This window comes from Giraffa tippelskirchi, chromosome 2 (assembly GCF_054371585.1).
Source record: "Giraffa tippelskirchi isolate mGirTip1 chromosome 2, T2T-mGirTip1v1.2.pri, whole genome shotgun sequence".
In the NCBI taxonomy this organism is placed as follows: domain Eukaryota; kingdom Metazoa; phylum Chordata; class Mammalia; order Artiodactyla; family Giraffidae; genus Giraffa; species Giraffa tippelskirchi.
Window position 1 is genome coordinate 44,602,547 of NC_137276.1, and position 25,776 is coordinate 44,628,322.

Below are 25,776 nucleotides of genomic sequence, written 5' to 3' on the forward strand. Positions count from 1 at the left end.
AATTTTTACTGTGGTGAGACAGAACCTAGGAAATTACACTCTCCCCCAACAGTTTCAGATTTATGAAATAAGATCCATGTTGTCTTTAAGATTAGGCAAAGAAAAAAAGTAAACTTAATGGACGCGTATAGGGAACACATACTGAGGTTATAACACTGACCTTGGTTGCTCTGTATCTAACCAACAAACAAATTTAATGGCGCTTTGGCATATTTTTAACTATAGAGAATACACTCATTATTTTTTTTTTTTTAAACATGGTACATGCAGGTACATATGTGTATCTATTCCAGTAGAAGTATACACTTAGAGTAAAATTCCCAGGTGTGATATACATTGGCTCTATTTAGCCTGATTTAGGACACGTCCTATGCTGACCAATCACTGTGCTTCTGATTCATCATGCCTGTTCCTGTGTTTACATGGAATAGTAGCAGGGTGGACATCACTAATCAAATTATATGAACTATAATTAATCATGGGAGAGGGGTATCTCCCAAGGAAAATCAGGGTGCTAATAACAGAAGGAAAAAAATGGATATAGGACAAAAAGCAGTAGGAATGTATGTGTATAAACATGTCTAAACATACACTAGAACATCACATTGCTTTTTGCTTTCCTTATATTCTTATACCAAAATGGTTTTGGTCTTGAATAATTAGAATCTGATAACAGGTGAATGAATGAATTTTTATATGTTGTTTTAATTTGTTTGCCTCTGACCTCTTCTAGTTCCCTTGCGATTCCATGCTAATTCACTAATGAATTCCCACCTGTCTCATCAGTTGTCAGTCCTTCTCTAAGCCCTGAAACAACTCTGATCTCATCAAGAAAAAAGTATGTGTGCACTTTAGAACAGAACAAACCTTCAGATACCCAAATGTGATCCCAAAATCAGGTCAGAGAAAGACAGAGAGAAGGGAAAACAAGAAAAGAAGCAAAGATAATATAAAGCTATTTCCACTGTATAAAACTGTATTTTTCTCTTATTCATTTCCTCTGGCAAGTAAGGGTTTATTCTATAACCTTTCACACTAGTATAAAGTAACTGTTTAATCTTTTCTGACCTTCAGGAGCCTGCCTCAGTCTCTTCGTTCTTCGTGTTCTACCTAACCCTATAACTGAGAATTAATATATGAATTAAAAGTGCTTTGCCTTTCTCCCCGACTCCCTTCCCCTTTCTTCCCTTTATTTTCTAGTCCTTTAATAAGTTCCTAGACATGAAAGTGAAAGTGAAGTCACTCAGTCGTGTCCGACTCTTTGCGACCTCGTGGACTGTAGCCTACCAGGCTCCTCCCTCCATGGGATTCTCCAGGCAAGAATACTGGAGTGGGTTGCTATTTCCTTCTCCAGATCTTCCAGACCCAGGGATGCTATTGCAGGCTGATGCTATAACCTCTGAGCCACACTACCTATTAAGCATCCTATACCCTTCTTGAGAGGCTATTTAAGAAACAATTGACAAGGTTAATACCCTGCATACTTGTGATATGTGAAACTGGATCCCCTGTTGATCAGAACAAAGGTGCCTAAGAAGTGCAGGTTTCCCACCATTCTTTTATCCCTCAAGACAGAATCTCACCAGTTCCCTTGTGTAATCAGCTTGGGTGTCAACCAAAATGTAAATGGTTGCTTATCTTTCAAGTATCTCTATTCCAGTCCTGTCTAAATTCAGGTGATGCAAGAAAAAAAAAAAAAAAGCACATTGTTCTCTGGAGAAATCTTCATTTTAATTTTTCCATTTCAATCTCACGGGGAGACATTAGACATTTTCTTCCTATAATTAGAGACCTACAGCTGAAACGGAAACAACATGGGGACAAAATTCTGAAAAACTCTTACACGTCCGAGCTGTAAATTTAAAATCTACCTCATTCCCCTCCCAATTCTTCTTGTGAGTCAGAGAAAGAGTCCTAACTGATTCACCATTTTTCTAGACTAAAATCACCACAACAGAAAGCAACAGTCTTGGGTCCCCTCTCCCCAGGGTTTGAGATATCAATTTCTCATTCCATTCCAAAATCTGGTGGCAGAGTCACAGCGGACAAGATGGTAAATTTCCCCTCAATTTTCCTTGCTGAGATTGTATCTCATGGCACCAGCTGTGTGAGTGGTCTCTGGCAATCCGCATCTTCTTCTCCAGGTCTCCAGTGCCTGGTGGCCTACTCTGGAGGAGCACCAGAATGCTACTTTGCCCCTAATTTCTAATCTACTATCTAGTGACCACGTAATATATGCCAGTTTTCCTGAACAAGATCCTGAACTTCATTAACTTCAATAACTTCTATTACTGTGGTCCTTCCACTCACAGAGGAATTTCTCAGACATTTTATGCACCTGACTTCCAAGTGTGAACTGCCACTTGAATCTTGTTTCTTTGCTCCACAAATGAAAAAATGCCATATTAGCCCCTAAAACAATTTTATAATATTATTCTAATAGAAATATTTTGAGGTAACCAGAGCTGTATGTTTTGGTAAGACATAAACTGCCCGAAAGGCCCTTATTCTTCACCATTCTCAGTGTCCTCTCCTTTTGCTGTGTAACTTTGCAATATCTTTCCAGTTCAACTCTACATTCGGCATGTGACTTGCTTTAACTGATGAAAATGTTGAAGAGCACTCAAGTATTTGATCTTGCCCTATTTTTGGTATTTGCTTTTTTTTTTTTTAACAACCTTATAACATTCCATCATAGCCTAGAGGATAAGACAGATGTGAAGCATAGCCATTAGCCCCAGTATTCTCAGCTAAGTCCAGTCTATATCAGCCAACACACTCAGACATGAGTGAGCCCAGTCTTGTTAACAGAACTGCCATGTTGACTATCTCACATGCATAAGAAACAATGGATCATTCTTTCGTGACACTGAGGTTTTCAGGTCATCTGTTACATGGCATTATTTTAGCAACAGATGATTGATACATGATTCATACACTGATTTTTAATATCTGATCACCCATCCCACTTCAGTGTCCACATCCTTAAAAATGACAATTGATTATCATATTAAGTCAAAATCTCTAAAAACTTTTTGAAAATATAAAGAACCAACTACTGTGTGCAATTATGCATTTAAATACATGAATATACTTAAAGAGGAAAACAACAGTGTAATGAAAAAAGATATAAAGTCATAAGTAATTATAACTGAAATCATTACTTGTTAAGTTTGTGGGTATTAAGTTTATATGCTATTCAGGGTAAACAAATCAAGTTGGGGCATATTAATGCAAAGTTTGTTTATTTTACTCTTTAACATTGAATCATATGATGATACTAATAACCAAAATGCTAATTGATATCTTAAAATGATCAGTCTTCAGCAAATATATTTATCTCCATTCATGTACAGGTGCGCATTTTCATACTTATTTTTCTCATATCTATAAATTATTAATAGAATATAGAGAAAATCTAGTTTTACCTTTGAGAATTTTTACCAGCCAAGTCTGATCTGGGCTTGGGTGAATTTTCTCAGGTAAAGGAGTAAAATATAGAGAAATGGATCATATTATTCTCATTTAAATAGACTGCCCATGTTTTTGAAGGTTAGAAAAGATTAGATTCATTCAGTTATCATTCACAGGAGACTCAGAAAAAAAAATGTATATATTTTTGGGAGAAAATGGAGAGGAACTAAACAGCCTCTTGATGAAAGTGAAAGAGAAGAGTGAAAAACCTGGTTTAAAACTCAACATTTAAAAACTAAAGTCATGACATCTGGTCCCATCACTTCAGCAAATAGATGGGGAAACAATGGTGACAGACTTTATTTCTTTATTTTCTTGGGCCCCAAAATCACTGCGGATGATGACTGCAGCCATGAAATTAAAAGATGCTTGTTCCTTGGAAGAAAAGCTATGACAAACTTAGACAGCATATTAAAAAGCAGAGATATTATTTGTCAACAAATATCCATCTAGTCAAATCTATGTTTTTCCCAGTAGTCATCTATGGATGTGAGAGTTGGACCATAAAGAAAGCTGAGCACTGAAAAATTGATGCTTTTGAACTGTGGTGTTGGAGAAAACTCTTGAGAGTCCCTTGGACTGCAAGGAGATCAAATCAGCCAATCCTAAAGGAAATCAGTCCTGAATATTCATGGGAATATTCAGGTAAAGCTGAAACTCCAATACTTTGGCCACCTGATGCAAAGAACTGACTCATTGGAAAAGACCCTGATGATGGGAAAGATTGAAGGGGATGACAGAGAATGATATGGTTGGATGGCATCACTGACTTGATGGACATGAGTTTGAGCCAGCTCCAGGAGTTGGTGATGAACAGGGAAGCCTAGTGTGCTGCAATGCAGGGAAGCCTGGATTGTAAAGAGTTGGACATGGTGGAGTGACTGAACTAAACTGATAATTCTTGTTAATGAGGATCCTTGTTTAAGTACTACTACATGATAAGGACATCTTACCTTAGATGCTTACATCTATCCAATATTTCTAAAGACATCAAAATAGCAAGTACATTTTTCAAATTTTTACAGGGATTTATATAGAATTTCTTAAATATATGCTTACATATATTTTTGGTTTAGTAAGACAAAATATGATATTTTAATACTAATGAATATTGGCTATAAATAATACTAAGATTCTAAAATCTCTAACTTCAATTTAAGTGAAAAAATAAATAATATTGAAATATATGTAAGAAGCAGATAATACATTGTTAAAGATTTCTTTCCTCATCTATTTATTTTTTTGTTCTTGAATTCTTAGAGATGTAGACTGAAGTGCTTATTGTAGATTCTACAATTATTCATATATTCACTCAATAAATGTCCTAAGTGGTCACCCTTATGACATAATATTCTCCTTCACTTCTCCAAGTACATTAACATGAAAAAATGACTGATTTCTGGGATTACAGGAAGTAAAATTCTCATCATCACCATCAGTCATCATTCTGAGATTTTAAAATGTATGAAGTGAAACTGGCAACTAAATGAGAACATAACTCTCATGAACTCATCAGTATATCACCGTTAGGAAATATTTTAAGAGGATCACATCACTGGGGAGTCCACAGTTAAACCCTCTAATGTAGCTGTGGAACGAATCACATATGACATATATAATCACCAAGAATAGGCACTTGATTATGATATTGCTTCACTATCTGCTACCAATTAAATTAAGAGTTTTTAGAAAAATATCTTCCTAATGGAAGACTCTAACAAGACTCTTTCAAAAGCCCAAATAAAAACATGGGCAAAATATTGTCAGCAGTATTTTCTAAAAAATTCAGGCAAGTCAGATTTCAAATGTGTACAATACCGTTCTCATTTATAGAAATCAAAGACACAAAGTCCAAATGAGTCACAGGAAAAGGTTGTCTTGAAAAACAATTCTAATTTGTTCACTTAACAAACATTTGTTGGCACCGTACAAGTCACTGATGCTGGGAATATAAAAAATATAATTACAGTAGCAGAATTTTTAATTAGGAGGATGCTCTAAGAATATGATAAGTTATAAATTACTGAATCTATGTCAAAACAATGAAATGACAAACAGTAATTTCTTATCATTTATTCTTTACTAGGTGACCGGTATTTTCTTCCTCTTAGCATATATGTTACTAAAATAACAATTGTTCTAAAAACAATGATGACATGTCCTGATACTACTGTATCACTACAACTGTGCTTTTATAGTCTGCACCCATTGAAATTATCTTTGTTAATTCCTTTCAAGGTTAACTATGAAAAGATATCAATATTGCTACATAATAGCACTGGGGTTGGTAGTTCTAGATTTTGCTTGTCTAGCTTAGAAGTGTAAATCAAAAACTGGTACCCTTAAACTATCTGCCTGTGAAGATTTCACCTTCACAGAATGTCAATTTTGATGTAAAAAAGTAATTCTTAATTTCCCCTTTATAAGTGAATCACACCATGCTGTGCTGTGCTGTGCTGAGTCTCCCAGTTGTGTCTGACTTTTTGTGACCTCATGGACTGTAGCCCACCAGGCTCCTCTGTCCATGGGGGTTCTCCAGGCAGAACAGAGAGCATGACAATAGACCCCTGTGAATCTAGTCAAGTGACTTGTCAATGGGACAGAGTTTAATAGAGGAAGGAAGTGTAATAGAGAAGGAAATGTGTCCACAAATGGCCTTAAAGCAACTGGAAACCACGTGGGAAAATGAACATAGACACAAATGCTCTAACTCACATAAAAATTCACTGAATAGTCCACAAACATAATTTTTAAAATGCAAAATCTTATCTATTAAAGAATAAAATCTATATAACCTTGGGTTTGGTATGAGTTGTTTGTTTGTTTGTTTTTAAAGGATACTAGAGTGGGTTGCCATACGTTCCTCCAGGGGATCTTTCTAACCCAGAGATTGAACACAGGTCTCCCGCATTGCAGGCAGATTCTTTACTGTCCGAGCCACCAGGGAAGCTCAAATCACATCAAGTTAATTATTTAATTAAGTTATTTTTAAAAATGAGAAAAATTCTCTACAGAATTGGTGACAAATACATGTTGGAAGTAGCTTATATCATATGCCAAAGTATAAAATATTTCAAAAACTATGCTACATAAAGATTAAAACAGAAAATTCATTTCATAAGAATCTGAATGATCAAACATGACAGTCTATATTTATTAATGTATACCATTTGTGACTGTTATATAGGTAAGCATACATGATACGTAGTACAGTCCTTTGTCTAAAAGCGATATATAGTTTTAAATTTTTACCTTTGAAATTTTAGAGAACATATCTAAAGACTTACACATAATTATATGTTAGCCAATATAGTATTAAAAAACTAAATATTTTGGTTTAATGTAAGGAGTGATTATAATGTTTACCAGTTCAATTATTTTCAAGTATTCTCTTTTGCAAACCAATTAATATTATGTCTATACTATCTAGAACTGACCTTTTTTCAGAAACTAAAAGTGTAGTCATGACTTACAATGAGCCAGCCAATATTTTTCATCCTCACCTCATAAGGTACATGAATCAATTCAAGTAAATCAGACCCAAGTAGATCCTATATAGAGATTTGGGGTTCAATTATCAGAGCATGAACTTTATTTTCTCTTGAACTACATGCTGAATCATACGCGTTCAAAGCTACCAATAGCCAAAATATGGATTTTGAAAACAGCTTCAACTAGCAAAAAAAGCAAATGAAAAGATGTACCTCAGAGTCATTTGAGCTTAAATCCTTATGGCACTTCAGATCTACATATCTGGACTTTTAATTGCACAGAACAGTGCATTGCCTCTACTTTCTTTTGAAGAAAATTGATTAGGCAGAGAGAGACAGAGAGAGAACCCAAGGGAGAACATGGATAAACAGATTGAAAAAACACTGAAATATATTTGCAAGGTAGTGATATCATGAGACTGGCAGTTTTCAGAGAAAAAGAAGCCAAGAGAAGGAAGAAGAGTGACATAAGAAATGGAGAAAGGGAAAACAGATAAGTTGGTCAGTAAGTGAGAAATGATAAGGACTTTAAGAAAAGGATGGAAGAGAAGTTTGATTCTAAAGCTATTAGGGAGGTAGACTTGACAGAAGAATTGTGGCAGTTCATGAAACAGGAGCAGAAAGGGAGAGGGAAAAATCAAGGGCTGATATACAAGGTTTTAAACTGGTACAGTTTCATGTTGGTTGTCATTATTCACTGAAATAAGAACGTGGGAAAGTAAAAGGAAAGGTTAGGAAGCAGAGGTGGACTAAGATCATGAATTTATTTTCACACTTAATGAATTCTAATTACTCATGGGATATCCAAATGGAAGTTCCAGTTCAATTTTGCAAATCTGCACTTTAGAATGAAATTTGGAGATGTTAGAGTTACATTTTAGCTGCCATCGGCAGACAGAAAATAGTTAAGAATTTAATAGTGGATGAAATAAGTCAGACGTATCAATAATATGAAATAAGAGAAGAGAAAAAATGTAAGGAAATATGTCTGAGCACATTAACATCTAAGACCTACATAGAAAAAGAATTGCCTGAAAATGAATCTGGAATATGTCTTGAGATATAAGATTAAAAATAAATAAATAAAAACAACAATAAAACAAAGTGTTGGGAAACAAAATGAGGAGACAAATTCAAATATCAAGAAATAGTCAGCAAAACTGAATAATGCAAATAAATGAGTATAAGGCAATTGAAATCTTCTATTGAATTTAGCAAATAGGAGCTCACTGCTGATACTGGTATTAGGCATTACAGCTGAGGAGTGGGAGTAGGAGCCTGACTGTAACAGGAAGAGTAAAACTGCTTTAATAATTCACTTAATGGGTCAATGAATTTGGAGTTGAATTTACACTTCCAATTATAATTTTTTAAAGAATCAAAGACCCCTGGGAACTCAATCATTTCCTATATGAGACTCTCAATCAAAACTATCACTTCCCTATAAGAAAAATACTAACTACACAAGATAGAAAGCATATTGATTGTTTCAGAAATTGTGGCTGTCTTTTCCTAAAGGACAAAACAAGGACTTCTAACATAGTATGTGGTTTCAACAACATTTGTAACTTAAAATTGATTTGACAACCAAGACATTTTATAACAATTACAAGAATTTCTTTGCTATGACCCCCCCAAAAGTAAAACATAAAAACCACCCAAAAATGTACTTTTTTTGTGAAAGTTGTACTTTATCTAAAAATCTTGTTTTTCTTTTGTCCCTTGTTAAATTCCTACCCTGTCACTTGTTGAAAAGCTGCAGGAGAAAGAATTTCCTGATGAGCTGTTGTAACAGCTTATTCCTTCTTCCTGCTATGTCACCAATATCCACGTTCAACATTAAATTACTACAGCAGAAATAAGTATGATAGTAAGTCTGGCACAGTGTGTGTGTGTGTACACATTCACACACATACACACTTTAAGCAAAAGACAGAGACTTGAGGTGACTTAATAACTGCGAATATAATTTACTGGCAAGGAATTAACATATATTTAATAGGATCAAAATTGTTTAAATCTGCAAATAGAAGATGAGTAACTTATTTAGCTGAGGACAGAAAATTACATTGCAAATGGCAAACGTAGAGAGATATGATAATAAAAACAGTCAACTGACTCTATAGAATATATGAAAAGCTCAGTATATTGGAGTAATATGAAAATCAGAGAAGGGTATTGGTGTCAGCAGAGATACCTTGTACAAGGGTTCTGGTTAAATAATTAGCTTCTGAGCAATCTTCCCCAAATCTTCTCTTGTCCCATAGCTGAGAGATTAGAGAGTTTGCCGAAGGCATTGTCACAGAGGCCCACACTGTGAGTCACCAAGCACGAGGCCATGTCTTTACTTCAATACATCACAGTAAAGCCTACCTGTTGACAAGCCCTGTGCTTGTCATACACAGATTTCTGTGCCATGTCATCAGTGACACAGACAACTATCTTTCAAAAAATCCATCCCCTTCTGGATACACATCAAGATTTCCTGTCTCAATCTCTCTTGTAGTTAAAAGTGGCCATGTGACTGAGTTCTAGGTAAAGGAATATAAGAGGAAGCCCCATGAGCCTTGTTCAGTCCAATCTTGACCCATAATCCCCACCTTGCAGGCTGTTTGTTTTCCACAGAAGGTTGTCTGGATAGCAGAGCCTCAAAAGAGAATTTGGAAGCCACGTGTTGAATATCATTCCTCAGACTCCCTACATACTATTGATAAAAAATCACCTGCACAAAGTTACATAAACAAAAATATAAACATGGAGCAATTACATGTGAGAGTCCATTTATTTCCATGACATATATAACCTAATCAATTTTTAAATGTGAGTAGGGAGGCGTGAATAATCAATCAATTAGTCTCTCTGAGGAAACTTGGAATCTGAAAAAGGAAGAAAAAAGCAGTACACATAATGAAAGGTAGGGATGGGGAAAGAAAATATGACAAAGGGAGCCAAACAAAATTTAAATAAACTTATAATTAATATCCTCTCAGGGGTAGGAGAATGCGTTCTTAAAAAAGCAACTGAAGTAACAGAGAACAAGAAGGAGCTTGTAAATATGTGAAATATTAAAAACACAGAGAAAAAAATAGTAATAACAATAACCAAAATAATTCCAGGTCAACTGTCTTTTAATCAAAACCACAGCATCTGGACTCCTTCTCGTGATTACTAATGATCGGCACTTTTTGAAACCCCTGTTTCTTTCTCAATTCTTATTTTCCTGGAACCAGCAATGGCCTTTAATACACGAATTCTTCTAAACTTCCCAAGACTCCGGCTCACAATCCTCAGACCTCTTTCTTATATCCAAGCCCAATCTTTCCTTTGAGCTTGCAGAGCCATCTAATCTGAATATATTATATTCATCTCAAACATGACATGATGAAAAACAAATAATGATTTGCCTTTCTAATACCTTTCAGGATTCATCTCAGGGACAACTCCGAAAATCTGAGAGTCATCCAAGAAGTTCCCTCTCTTTTTTTCATACACCACATTCAAGTCACCAATACATTTATGTTGGTTCTATCTTTACAATATATCCAAATAAAACTATTTTTGTCCATTCATAATGCTAATACCTTAGTCTGAGCCACTATTTCCTCTTGCCTGGATTATGGTTTTGACACCTTAACCATGTTTCTGCTCTTGCCTACCTACAAGCTATTTCCTCTCAGCATCCTCAAGGCAAATAAACTGAATTATTTCAACAAGACAGTGAGCCCTCTGGATTTTCTTACTGTGTCCCATATATCTGGGAGAAGCCTCCAACATGGAACTGCTGAGAAACTAAAACCCCAAAACTCCAAGAAAAGTCTTATCCTCCAGCTAAAGAACTGGGAAAAGGCTGGCTGTACAACAGATGAACTTTACGGCCATACCTACCCTATTCCAACCAAACACCAGGGGGAAACCGCATCCCTTCTTTCTCCCCAGGGGTTTCAGTGGGATAAAGTAGGAAGTTGATTTCCTACCACCAGCAATCCTTTCCTCTCCCAGAGAATAAGGTAGCCACCATCCAAATTCCCTCTCAGTGTAGTCATGATGGTTAATTTTGTGTGTTAACCTGGTTGGGCACTGGAGCATCCAGATATTTGGCCAAACATTATTCTGAGGGTATCTGTGAGGGTGCTTCCTGATGAGACTAGCATTCAAATTTGTCGTCTGGGTAAAGTAGATTGTTCTTGCTAATCTGGGTGAGCCTCATCCAACTCACTGAAGGTCTGAGGAACAACAACAACAACAAAAAAAACAAGAGAATTTGCTTTCTCTGCCTTACTATCTTCCAACTGGGTATTGGTCTTATCTGCCTTTAGACTCATACTAGAACTAGAATATCATTGGGTCCCTTGGGCCTCCAGCTTGTACACTGCAGATCTTGGGATTTCTCAGGCTTCAAAATTGCACTGACTTCTCCAGTGGCTCAGCAGTAAGGAATGCACCTGCAACGCAGGAGGTGTGGGTTCAAACCCTGGGTTGGGAAGATCCCTGGAGGAAGGTATGGTAACCCACTTCAGTATTCTTGCCTGAAAAATCCCATGAACAGAGGAGCCTGGCAGGCAACAGTTTATGGGCTCACAAAGAGTTGGGCACTACTCAAGTGACTGAGTGTGATAATTGCATGAGCTAATTCCTTTGTATATATATGTATATATGTGTATAAATATGTATGTGTATATACATATTATCTTTCTTTCTAAATAGAAGATACATTAACTTTCATTGGTTCTGCTTCTCTGGAGAATCTTGACTAATACAGTAGTGTTGGCCTGTATGGAGTGGGTACAGTCCTGGTGGAGTGGGGAGCTATTCTTCTCTTCACCATTGGACAGAAGCTGGAGGTTCTCTGATTCCCCCAGTTTCATCCTGAACATGCTGCCAGAGTGATCTTCCACCAGGTAATCCAGGTAAGCCTCCACTCTGACCCAGAACCAGGCAGACTTAATTAGGGAGGCAGCGCTAGGCTGAGCTTGTAATCTGTGGACTTCACTCTTCCACCTCCCTGTCCAACCCAACAGGACTCAGTGGAAGTCAACTTCCATCCCAATCCTGCAGCAACAGCTCAGTAGAAGATAGACCTCCGCTCCCAGTCTGAGTGGCTGTGGGATCCCAGTGTAATCTTACACCCCACTCAGAGGCAAAGAGGCCATCCCAGTCTGTGTCAAAATATAACTAAAGGAGGGCTGCCATTTGGGGGGAAAAAAAAATGGAACCAAGGTATCAATCTTTTTGAGGACTTGGAAAGATTTTTTGCCTGGAATGATCTGTATAATGTTGCACAAGGTATTAAAGATATATATTTAGAAAAGTAAGTACAAAAAAGCAATGTGTTTATAATAGAAAAACAAAAATTAGAAAATCAAATCACAACCCATTGTTGTTATATGATTAACATATTAAAATAACTAGGATTTATAATATGCTTTTCTACTTGGAACTTGGGAGGGGATAAAAAATGGTGATGGCATAAAGCAGCCAAACATTTAAGAACTATCATAGGAGATAAATAATCAATGAAGAGAAAGAATCATAAGCATATTATGATGGAGAAATGTAAACAAAAATAAAGATATTACACTTCAAGAATAGAGTGTTGACAAATAAAGATACTTCACTAGAAAAGTAAAATTAATAACTACATGCACAAGTGGATTCTTTTTTTAACAATGCACACCTACAACCTTTATTAAAATAAAATGGGCTCTAAGAAAGCACTTTATGTGCACATAAACATACACACAGACTTGTGTGCATGTTAATGTATAAAAAAGTGAGAAAGAAAAAGTAATCTATATCCAAATGGCGACTGTTTACAAAATATGTGTTATCCTCCATGAATACTAGAAATGCTTTTTGCTTTAGCTTTTTCTCATTCACACAATATTTTCCACTGACATCACCATCATTTGAAAAAACTATTTGCAACAGCAATAAAGTGAAGCCTTATTATCTGAAGCTCTGTTGAATTTTATTCTATTCTTAAACCTCATTTATATTAAAATATAAGAATTTATATGATATATACTAGTCAGAACTCAGTATATCCTGAGTGAAAGTTTCACAATAAACCTTACAAAGATGTCTTAAAGCCTTGCTGTTATTTTCTGTAAAATATTAGCACACTGATGTAGCTAAGACTCCAAACAGAGCTTTCTAGTTCGTGCCCACCGTGTCAAAAAGCAGGTTGTTTAGCAGACTGTCAAGGCTTTTTACGTGAAGGACTCATGCATAGATATTCAAAAATAAAAGTAAACCGGGAGGGAACATTTGTACTATATCACCTACCTTGAAGAGGTTAAATGGATGACATAAGCACCAGGAATAGTTCCTAGCACACAGCAGGCACTCAATTAATATCCTCATGGAGATAAGAGAATATGTTCATAAAAAATCAACTTAAGTAACAGAGAACAAGAAGGAACTCTTAAAAGTGTGAACTATTAAAACAGTCAGGAAAGAATAATAAAACAATGACCAAAATACTTCCAGGCCAATTATCTTTTAACCAGTATCATAGCACCTGGACTGCTTGTCATGGTCAGTAATGAGCTCTAATTTTTGAAACCAACATTCATTTCTTAGTTCTTATCTTCTTGGCATCAGCAATGGCCTTTAATACATGAATCCTTCTTCAAAGTTTCCCAAGACCCCCTTCTCTTGTCCCTCGTACATCTTTACTCTTCTTAATCTAAACATTCACTCATTGTTTTCTAAATTCCTATCACTTTTCTACAAATAGTCTTTGTAGTAAATAAATAAATAAGTAGGAGCAAAAGTCATTACCAGGATGAGACAAATGTTCATGATCACAACTACTATTTCAGTTGTTCTTAAGAAAGTAGAATGGACTCAGGGAGACCACTACTATAGCAACTGTGCAAACTAATACCACCATTCTCTGCAAAGCATAGAGGAAAATTTTATTGCAGTGTTTCACACTGAAACTCCAAAACATCATTTCAGCTTTTCCTTACTCTGTAGAAACTAATATTCAGAGCAAATATGCATTCATTGATTAAATATTTATTGACTACTTACTAAATTCTGGACACTGAGCTAGTTACTGGAACTGCTAAAATACATTGTGCAAAGCAAAGCCCCAGATGAAATATGCTCTCATTTAATTTGCAGAGCAAGACTATGAGGTAGAAAATAATATCAGAGTTTCACAGGTAAAGCAACTATAGTTTATCAATGTTAAATTATTTACCTGTAGAATAAGGGGTGAAGCAAGATTTGACCTGAGTTCTGACTCTAAAGTCTTTATAGTTCAAATTCTACCTAGATGGTCATGATGATGATAAATATCAATCTCTGTTTACTAAGGCATTCCTCAGTTTTATCTCCTTTGCCAGGATGTTTTACGTCTGTGAATTACATTCCTTTGGCCACCATTTTAGACATAGAGCCCAGGCTGAGAAGCAAGAAAACAAGCTCACCATTAGTAAATAGAGTAGGGCAGATTTAAGCTCAGTTCCATCTGCTCTCCTCAACTTTATGTTTGTCTCAATTTTCCATCTTTGCATCAAAAAGCCTCTTTGTTCTTCTTTTGTTTTTTCTCTATCGCTATCTGGTCTGTTTCTTTTTCTCTGTCTGCTTGTCTTAATCTCCCTTTTTGTCTCCGCTTTTAGAATTTTTGTTTCTATTCCCCTTTCCTTATCTTTTTTTTTCTTTTTTAACCATTTATTTTTTCAATCAGTCTGTCTCTTTCTGTCCATTTCTCTCTGTCTCTCTGACTCTGTTTTGCTCCTTCACTGTTTCTACCTTTCTCTTCACTCTGTTCCTTTCTCACTGTGTATTTCAGTTTCTCTCTCTGCTCCCATTCTCTTTTATTCCATCTTTCATTCTGTGTCTCTAACTTACTTATCTCTCTTCTTGTGAGTCTCTCTGTTTCTCTTCTTCATGTAGCTACCTCTGTATCTCTCTTTGAGTATGTATCGCTGCGAGTATCTCTTTAGGACATCTCTAGTCTCTGTCTCACAGTCAGTGACTTCAAGTTCTAAAGAAATAACCTCTCATCCAGTTTTAATGAACCTTCTCTGGATTCTAGTGATGTGCTGCAAAGTTGACAAAATCGGTCCCTTAAATGATAAAGCGAAAAGGAAAGTCACTGTCCTTGGATAAACAATTTGCATTTCCATAAGGATTCAGTGATGCAGAATCAGAAAAGGCTCATTGTGACACCTCCATGAAAACAACAGGGAGAGCATTCATTAGCTGGGCTCCTGACTGAATGATGCACTTCATCACACACAGCGCTGTCCTCCCCAATTCGGGAAACAGTGCTTAATTCTGTCTGAAACCCGCCTTTTCACTAAGCATTAGAATGAATGACTTTTCAAAGTAATAGGAACTACACATCTGCCATAGCCTGAGACTACTTACACTCGCAAAGCCATAAAGAAAGTTACACCTCCTGTCAATTTCGTATCCATCAAAGAGCACAATAAAAAAGCTTGGAAGTTTTCCCTTTACCAGTCAGAAGTAGAGAAATGCTTTAGTTTCTTGAAATAATGACTGTTTTTGCCTTTTACCTTTATAGCTTCAATAGCCGTGATCTGATATTGAAGGTTGAATGCAACTTTTAAACTACTCATGAGCTAAAAGGAAATCTGTCCATTACATTCTCCAGCTGGAAACTTTTATTCTTTAGAGTGGAAATTATGTCTCTGTTGTTATTACTTGTTGGTAGATATACACACCCAGAGACACAATCATCTTGAGGAATTGGTAGACAATCATAATGATTAACTGTTAATTGATTATTATTTAGCAACATACAGGTTTCTTATTCATTAACTTGGCTGATCTTTACAAAAACTCTGGTAGGCTGTTTTAGAGATGTTTAGGGAATGTGCCAAAGCTTACAAGGAAAATTATTGCTGTCTTTATATCAGAATCTAAGATTTCTTTGCTCCTTATATCAATTAATAAAGAGAAAGTGTGTATGTGTGTGTGTGTGTGTGTGTATCTTGCTCATTAGTGTCTCACTTATTTGCAGGCTGAGACAAAATAATATTCATTTAGTGATCCTTAAAATCTGGCACTATGGTTTATACATCACAGGTGGTGACTCTGCTTCAAGGCCATACTATTCATACTCACATTCAAAATTATCTCCTTATTCTGCCTCCCCTTATTCACTCACATGTTCAGGGAGGTAAAGGTTACATTTGGAATTTCCATGTATATTTTCTGGTCCTGTCACCATTTCAATCTAAGTGGCTCTAGTATTCAATTTGAATAAAGGCTGCATATTAATTCAGTTTCTGAGTGCTTTGAACCTTTGGAATTTATACAGAGATTCTACCAAGAGAACATAATTTTTCCATAAATTACTCACAGTAGCTCCTTTTCTCAGTCAAAATTGACTGTGAGCCCTAATGAATTCCCACAGTTCCTTCCAATGTCTCCTCATGCGACCAGTGATATCTGAGCATGAAACTAATGTAGGAAGTCCCATATGCCATCATTAGTTTGGAATCAATGGTCTACCATATTACAAGCTAATAACAAATAAAGGTCCCAGTACAAAATAAAATATATCTATATCCAAGCAAACTTTTAGTTGAAATAAAAATAGTAATAAAAATAAAAATTTGCCCAGGTTGAGTAACACTATTTTTTCAATATTACATAATTCTATAGCCTCCCCCATGGACACATGTGGAACCTACAGAGACAGAGAAAAACAAAATGGTTCACAGACACAAGTGATGACAAGAGTAAGAATAACTCTTCAAAAAGTGGAAAAAGAAAAACAAATGACTATAATCAACTCTTAGAATCCAAGTAAAATTAAACCTTTATATGATAAACACATCTACTCCATCCAGAAAGTATCCTGTTTTCTGTTGAGATTATTCTTTCTGGCATCTTGAATTTATTCATAGGTTGGGATCCTGAGTAAAACTTAAAGCTGTATCTTCCCCTCAATGTTAAGGCTACAATGAAATGTAAATGTATACATGCTAGAAAAAAATTGAGATAACAGCTGAGAGAAGTTTTGTATTATTTTACACATGGAAGTACGGATGAAAGTTCCTATTGTCTGATATTATATCCATACATTTACAACAGGAGGAATATACTTACCTATCCTTCAGAAAATTCACATTTAGGGGATTACCTTATTGTTTTTAAATTTTACTTTGTACTATTATTATCCAAGGTCTCATTATTTATTCAGAATCAAAAGTCCACATGATCAAGTGATTACAGAAAAGATTAATTACTCAACACACATTTGCTTGACACACATTTTTTGATCAAAGAAAAATAATAATTACCTTTTGAGTTTAACTTCAAACTTGAGCTTTTAATCAAAATTCTGGGGAATTTTTACAAAGGGCTTCAGTTTATGTTTGCCTTTAGTGTTGGATGGTGAAAAGACACAATCCAGATTATGCAAAATTTAAATGTGGAAGGACTAAGAAACAAAAGTCTGTAACGAATGTTAAACTTAAATTCTTTCTTCTTAGAATTATAATTATTACTGTTAATTTTTAAACTACTTTTATAGCTCACTAAGTGAGCTCAAATAATCTCATAAATGGATATATTGTAATCTAAAAAGTCTCTTAGAAAGCAAGAGTTTTTAAACCTCTTTCTAAAGAATACTCAAAACTTTACCCCATAATATTCCACACAGGCAGCTAGTAGTAAGATAGCACACATGCTCATCTGTTCAAGTCCCTGAATGGTTAATGTTTAAGGGTCATTTTTGTGGCAAACTGATGGAAATCACATTCCCTGTTTCACATGAACATTATCACACCGTCTGAGAGATGAGGATGTCCCCGCTCAGTGCAACTGGGCACACATTAAATTGAACTTCTATTTCATAGGAGAATGAGTCCACAGTCAAGGGAATCGAGTTGCTGAAATTTGAAGACTTGTACATACAGATCAATGCACCGACTTACACTTAGCCGCAACTACAGAAAACTAAAGAAACTAACAGAGGAGTCATTTGCAGTGAAAAATAAGTTCCCATGAGCATGCATAAAAAGTTTCAAACGAGGTGTGCAAACGATAGGAAGCATTCTATGTTTAAAATGCGCGTCTTTCACAAAGTATTTGCTTCCCTGACTTTAAGCAACACAATAACCCTATGCTTTAAGTATTTGGTTACCAGATTTGACAATTAGCTCTACTTGTGAAAGCAAATGAGTATGGACTTGGAGTTAACCTTACATGAGGCTGTCACATTATACTCGAGTTAACAATGGGTCTCTGCATCCATGTTAAAACTCCATCACACTGATGACCATCTGTGCATGCTAGAGACATATTAGTATATGTTTAATGTAAAGACCACACCACAAAGCAGGAAAGTGGTTAGTACCATCTAGTATTAATTTTGTTTTACAAGGATAAAGTCCACCTGGATTCAAATTCTAAATGGTTAATGCTTCCAATATTTTTGTAAAGGAGATGATACCCTAATACACTGAAAGATTTGTATATAAATATAAGGATACTCTAGATAACTGCAAATCACAAAATATAATTCTGTTAATTGTGAAACAGAGTTAGACCCTGTAACTTACCTACTAACTCTAACCTCCTTCAACTATCACACACAAAACAAAATCTCATGCACGTGTACATGAACACACAAAAACCGAATATACCATGTCAATGCTGACACTATTTTCCTATATTTTGTCAGGGAGATTGAACCGAACAAACAAAAAAAGAAAAACAGTTAAGGATTACAATTACATTTTTTTAAAACGACAAACCAGAGTCATAATTCAAAGCATGTGCCTTTCCAAATATTGCATTGACTTCTCAACAAAATTACAATACCACGCAATAATCCAGAAGATTGAGGGGACAAGGGGTTGTGCTCATTCTTCCAGCAGATAATTACATGTACATCACTACTGCTCAAGTCTTTGAACAGGCATGACAGAAAGTGATCTCCTGACAGAGATCCATTATGCTGAAACAAAGTCTCAACTTTCTCCATATTTCACTCCTGCCTTAAATTTGAAAGACCAAGAAAAGGGAGGGGGAGAAAAGAACTTACTTGCCGGTTTAAAGTTTCATCTTTAGCCCATATAAGGTTATGCAGCAAGTTTTCTTGCAAAGGCTGTCTCCTGCATATTCCTTTCAAAACAACCAATGTTCATAATTTAGATCCAAGACGATTTGTTCTCACGTCACACTTCTCGTTTCTGGGAGGCATTGTTATCCAGTTTCACATCATCAAGAAAACGTAACTAGAGATTGAAAAAAAAAAAAAGAAACCTCAACGTATTAATCCAGAAGGCATACTATACTTCTCCGGGTTCTGAGATATATGCCAACTGTCTTAGTTATCACAAGCAACTAACTCTAAGCTGCTAGCAGGGATCTGTCTGCCCTCTATCTGTTGCTATTAGCTCAGCATGTTGATTCACTGGCACCGAAGCAACAGCAGTTAGCTGTCCTGTTTCAGCCCTTGCAGGGGAGAGCTGAAGGCTCTAAACCACACAGGGACCAGGGAGCTCTTTGCACCAATTAGTAGCAGGGGCTACAGCCTGATAGACAAATTGATGCCCCACTGATCATCAGTGTTGGCTGCTTTATTGTACTGCGTCCTCTCAGCCTGTCTGGTGGTTCTCTGTTTTCTTTTGTGTGGTTGCTTTTACTGTTTTACCTCATCAGCATTAAGAAGTTTAGCCGCTTACATTCCATGACAGTATTACTGACAAGTCAAAATAGTCTCTTAATCTCCTTTCATCATTCTCTCTCACTCTCTCTCCCCTTTAAATCTACCCTTTTATATCAAGTTCTCCACATCTTCATATCTTTAGGGCAAAAGGAAACTTCACACATTCTATAGAATCTAAAAATATATTTTCCAGGTTCTCATAGGCACACATGACTCATTAGCAGTGTTATACAGAAATGTACTATAAAATAGGGTATATTTCTAAAATATTGTAATATATGAGATGCCCACAACAATATTTTGAAAATGGACATGAAAACTGGTGAAAAAGCATAGTTATTTTTAACTATGAAAAATATAGCTATTAAATCAGGTATACTATTTCTTGTCTAGGATTTATGCAGGTTCATATCAAATTTTCCCCACATGTTCATTTGAGGCTCTCAGAAGGAAGAAGCTAAAACTGAAAGCAATTTTGGAAGTGTGGTTGTGACAGAGCAAATATCTTGAAGTTGGTTAAAAGTGACAAGATGAAAAGTACACAGACAAAATCCCCACAGCACATGTTTTCTTCATAGATAAGGGAGATTATTTATCATGATCATATACTCATCCTATTTAAGAAAAAAAAAATGCACAGTGCCTCTAGAGTGTTGCCATATTTATGCACATTCATTCTTAGAGAGTAACACCTCATTTAATACAAAATTCACTTTTCTTGCAAGTTCAGTTTTCCAGAGAGAAACATTTTGAAGAATGTGTAAATAATCCAGGGTCAGTCTAACGTGTCACAAATGCCAAGCAGTAAAATGTGTACAGGTGAGTCATAGATAACTAATAGGTGAATTCAGACTCTTCAGACAGAACCTGGTTGCCCTTATTTACAACTCAAAGAAATGAAAGCGTTTGCCTCCTTCAAGACAAAGGCTGGAGGACAGAACTGAGAACTTACAGGAGACAGATTCATTTTATAGCTGTAAGAACTGATGTTTTAAAAATTCAGACATTGATAATTTAATAAAGATTTTTTTATCAATAAACATTTATACAAAGTTGTATATATTTAGCTTGAGGAGATTTTTTTCACTTTGGGAAATAGCACATATATGGAATAATCCATACACTGATATAGTTGGTTAGATAAAGCAGCTGGCATTACGAAAACTGTTCCAGTAACAATAGGAGTTATGAAATGTAATTTTTTTTAAAGACAAAGTTAGCTTCATTTCTGGTGACATCTAATTATATATAATTTTGATGACACATCAGAAAGATAGCTAGAACACAGAAAATTTCATCTCTTCCTTGTGTCCTATGAGAAATAAGATCATTAGCAATTGAACTCTTATAGATGACAATAGCTGATATTTTTCTTTTTAAAAAAATCTCTATATTGATATTTTGGGCAAATATATGTTTAATAAAATGCAATATCCTAAAGGATAAGTATAGGTGAATTTTAGGGGACCGATTAAAAAATATAATAAACAAAAGGGAAAAAGTCACTAACAGATCCTAAGATAATTTCTGTTAAAAAAATAAGGCATATAATATTATAGACTATACTTTTTTAAGTCTCTCTCCCCCACATACATTTTAAAGTTAATTAAATTCTGATCTGTACACTGTATTTCAATTTCCTTTCTTCCTTTAACAAAATAACTGGGATGTTCATTTAGTCAATAAAACTATATTTAAATGATTGTTATTATGTTTCATCATATCCATATATATAATTTATTTATCAAAATAGTTACATTTTGACATTTATGTTGTTTCTAATTTTAATATGTTTGTAGAAATGTCTTTTACTCTATTCTTATTATCAGCATAACTTTCTAGGAATGAACATAATTGGTCTAAGGAAGTTGAACATTCATTATTGTCAAATAAACTCATGGGTGACATTTGATGATTTTTGTGTTATCTTAGTATTGCTAGTAATATAAGTTATTATATAAACAAGACCATGGTTTAATTTATCTTTAGCTTCCCACGTAGCTCAGTTGTAAAGAATATGCCTGCCAATGCAGGAGATGCAGGAGACACAGTTTCAATCCCTGAACAGGTTTAATGCAAGAGACACAGATCCAGTTCCTTCATTGGGAAGATCCCCTGGAGAAGGGAAGCCATTCCAGTATTTCTTTCCTGGGAAACCCCATGGACAGAGGAGCCTAGCAGGCTAGAGTCCATGGGGTTGCAGAATCAACGTCACTGAATGACTGATCACACATACACACATGCCTTACTACATCTAGCCAAGAGTCTCACATATGAAGTAAATGTTTAATGAAATGTTCTATTGATAAAAGTACATGCATACAGCTCTAATACCTTGTTTGTCTAATATACACTTGAAACAAATGATTTTAAACACTATAAAATACTCCTTCCATAATATAGAATATGAAACTTCACCTTTAATTACAAATATTTAAAAGAATGGTCAAAAAGAAACAAATAAAAGAATAGCAAAGTTCATGGTGGATAGAGATTGAAGGAGGCATATTTAAAAGGGCCAGAAACAATAATCCAGGATGAACCAGAGAGAGCTCTCAAATCAGGCTAAAGAGAGTCTGTGAAAATTAAGACTGAGTGAAAGATACACATGGAAACAAGTATCATGGACTAGGTACAAGATACTATTAGGAGAATCCGAAAAGAATAAAGAAAGTAGTTACAATTCAGATAAACATACTCTTACAGTTTAACTGTGATTTAGGATGAACTTCAGGGTCTTCACTTCACTTCACTTCAGGGTTATAACACAACCATGGAAACATGCAACTAATTCAAAAGAGTGGATTCCAGCAAAGTGCATTGAGTGGCACCATGCGGTGTCAGGAACCTAAATCTGAGAGGCTGGGGACTGTGGGTTTGATTTCTGACCGTGCGTGTTCTAGCTGGGCAAATAATCCGACTTATTTAAGTCTCACTCAGGTTTCTTATTTACACTGAGCAAAATATTTCAGAGAATTATGTCTCTAAAGAGCCTGCTATTCTTCTAAACACATTATACTTTCTCAGGCCTCTACAGCTATGTCTATAATTCAGGAGACATGTAAGTACCCATGTTTAGAGTGCTAGAACTGGCATGCAAGTGCCTGAGAGCTGATGGTTATATGATCTTGAACTAATTATTTAACCCCTATGAGAGTCTAATTCTTAATCTGATTATTAATATAGTAACTACCAACACTTAGTAAGATATTTAAATGTGATATATTTTACAAATACTTAAGACAGTAAAGGAATATTGCATATATTTGGTATTTTTTAGGCATTAGTATTATCATTTTAACATAAAGTTTGCTGTGGTTATTTTACAGGTGCAAGTAAGAAAGAGCCAGTACTTGTAATGCAGTGCCTTAAAGTTTGATTTTTGGGAGGAGGGGCTTGGGAGAGAATGGATACATGTATTTGTATAGCTCAGTCCCTTTGCTGTCCCCCTGAAACTATCACAACACTGTTAATTGGCTATACTCCAATGTAAAATAAAAAGTTCAAAAAATGATAAAGTTTGATTTTTGTCATGTCACTATAGAATTTCAGGCAAGGAGGTCTTGTAATCAGTTATGTCATATGTTCCTTGTTTTTATTTGCCTAAGGGTCATCAGGTTATTGTTAAAATAAATAATCTTGGGGACTATAAATCAGAAGATCTGGAGTGGGCCTGCGAGTGGACAAGTCAAGCTAAGCTTATGTCCATTCACTGTCACTGTAGTATATACAGCAAGAACCCTGGTTCACAGCCCCAGGTCACAAGGTTCACAGTAATGTAACACAAGGCTGTGGTCAAGCACTTGTGCTTTAGAACTGGCTATAGAAATTGAAACTCCGTGTTGACATTTACCAGTCAGCTGATCCTCCCCAAGCTGCTCGATGTCTAAGGTTCAATTTTCTCATAATGTTCAAGCTAGATTTAGAAAAGGCAGAGGAACCAGAGATCAAATTGCCAACATCTGTTGGACCATAGCAAAAGCAAGAGAATTCCAGAAAAATATCCATTTCTGCTTTTATAAAAGGCCAAAGCCTTTGACTGTGTGGATCACAACAAACTGTGGAGAATTATTCAAGATATAGGAATACCAGACCACCTTACTTGCCTCCTGAGACACCTATATTCAGGTCAAGAAGCAACAGTTAGAACTGGACATCGAATAATGGACTGGTCCAAAATTGGGAAAGGAGTATGTCAAGGCTGGATATTATCACCCTGCTTATTTAACTTGTATCAGAGTACATCATACAAAATATTGGGCTTGATGAGCACAAGCTGGAATCAAGATTGCCAGGAGAAATATCAATAATCTCAGATACGCAGATAACACCACCCTTATGGCAGAAAACAAAGTGGAACTAAACAGCCTCTTGATGAAGGTGAAAGAGGAGAGTGAAAAAGCTAGCTTAAAATTTGACAGGCAAAAAACTAAGATCATGGCATCTGGTGACATCACTTCATGGCAAATAGATGGGGAAACAGTGGAACCAGTGACAGACTTTATTTTCTTGGGCTCCAAAATCACTGCAGATGATGACGGCAGCCATGCAGTTAAAAGATACTTGCTCCTTGGAAGAAAAGCTATGACAAACCTAGACAGTGGTTTAAAAAGCAGAGATATTACTTTGCTGACAAAGGGGAAAGTGAAAGTCACTCATCCATGTCCGGCTCTTTGTGATCCCATGCACTATACAGTCCATGGAAATCTACAGGCCAGAATATTGGAATGGGTAGCCTATCCCTTCTCCAGCAGATCTTCCCAACCCAGTATCGAACAAGGGTCTCCTGCATTGCAGACAGATTCTTTACCAATTGAGCTATCAGGGAGGTCTGTATAGTCAATGCTATGGTTTTTCCAGTAGTCGTGTTGGATGTGAGAGTTGGACCATAAAGAATACTGAGCGCTGAAAAATAGATGCATTTGAACTGAGGTGTTAGAGAAGACTCTTGAGAGTCCCTTGGACAGCAAGGAGATCAAACCAGTCAATAAGGAAATCAATGCTGAATATTCATTGGGAAGGCTGATGCTGAAGCTGAAGCTCTAATACTTTGGCTATCTGATGTGAAGGGTGGACTCATTGAAAAAGACCCTGATGCTGGGAAAGATTGAAGGCAGCAAAAGACGGGGACAACAGAGGATGAGATGGTTGGATGGCATCACCGACTCAATGGTCATGAGTTTGAGTAAATTCTGGCAGTTGGTGATGGACAGGGAGGCCTGGCGTGCTGCAGTCCCTGGGGTCGCAAAGAGTCGGACACAATTGAGCAATTGAACTGAATAGTATATAAACTGCATAGCACAAAGTTAACAAAAGTTTTATATTATTTAAAGCACAGCAGTCAGTGACACACATGTGGAACTAGTTTACTTTGAAGAATAAATTGGCTACATTAGAAGCTTTAGAAAGATTTTAAACACTGAAAACATTTTAACATTTAATCATTAAAGCTTAGAATTTCACTTACTTTATAATAGGAAAAATGTTATATATGCAGTTAAAAAATGAATCATTAAATATAAAAGTTCATAAAAAATGAACTTTTATGAAAAGTTCATAGGAAATGAATCATTAAATATAAAAAATTATAGCAAAGTGGATATGCATATTAAATAACTTTAAGGATAGTTATTCAGGCATTACAGTACTAATCACAAAATTATTTTTTTAAATGGCAAAATAAAAGGTCAAATATTTAAATTTGAGGAAAACTTATGCTCATCCTCTCTTAAAAACTGCATTAAAATGTATACATAAACATACGTACTGGCAACATCATGGTCAATATAGCTTTGGTGACTACCACTGGAGAGACAGTGATGGATTCTCCCCATCCTCAGGTCTCTTTTAATGCATTTTTATTTCTTAAATTATTTTTTTAGCAGCTCTTATTCTCAAATCCCCCCCTTTAATAGATAACCATTTGAATATGTTTAGCATGAATTTTTGTTTGTCCTTGTGCAGAAATGTATATTTTGTGTTATTCTAAAAATTCATAAAGCCAATTGTATTAACATTTTGTGAGACCTTTTTGTAAAGATGAATTTTACAGAGCAATTGAACAGAAACACACACTGTTTCAGCTGTATGCCAAAAATCAGCTACATCCTACATACAGCTGTGAAGAGTACTATAAACTTTTGTATT

The 25,776-nt window shown here is 35.7% G+C and overlaps 1 long non-coding RNA gene across 1 annotated transcript in view; it reads right to left on the bottom strand.

The window, feature by feature from the left end:
• The window catches only part of LOC145539672 (uncharacterized), an 870,498-nt gene that overhangs the window by 65,695 nt on the left and 779,027 nt on the right, over positions 1–25,776 (bottom strand). Inside the window, exon 4 of the long non-coding RNA XR_014077894.1 lies at positions 19,003–19,195. This is a non-coding gene — a long non-coding RNA (uncharacterized LOC145539672). The remainder of the gene's footprint in view (positions 1–19,002; positions 19,196–25,776) is intronic.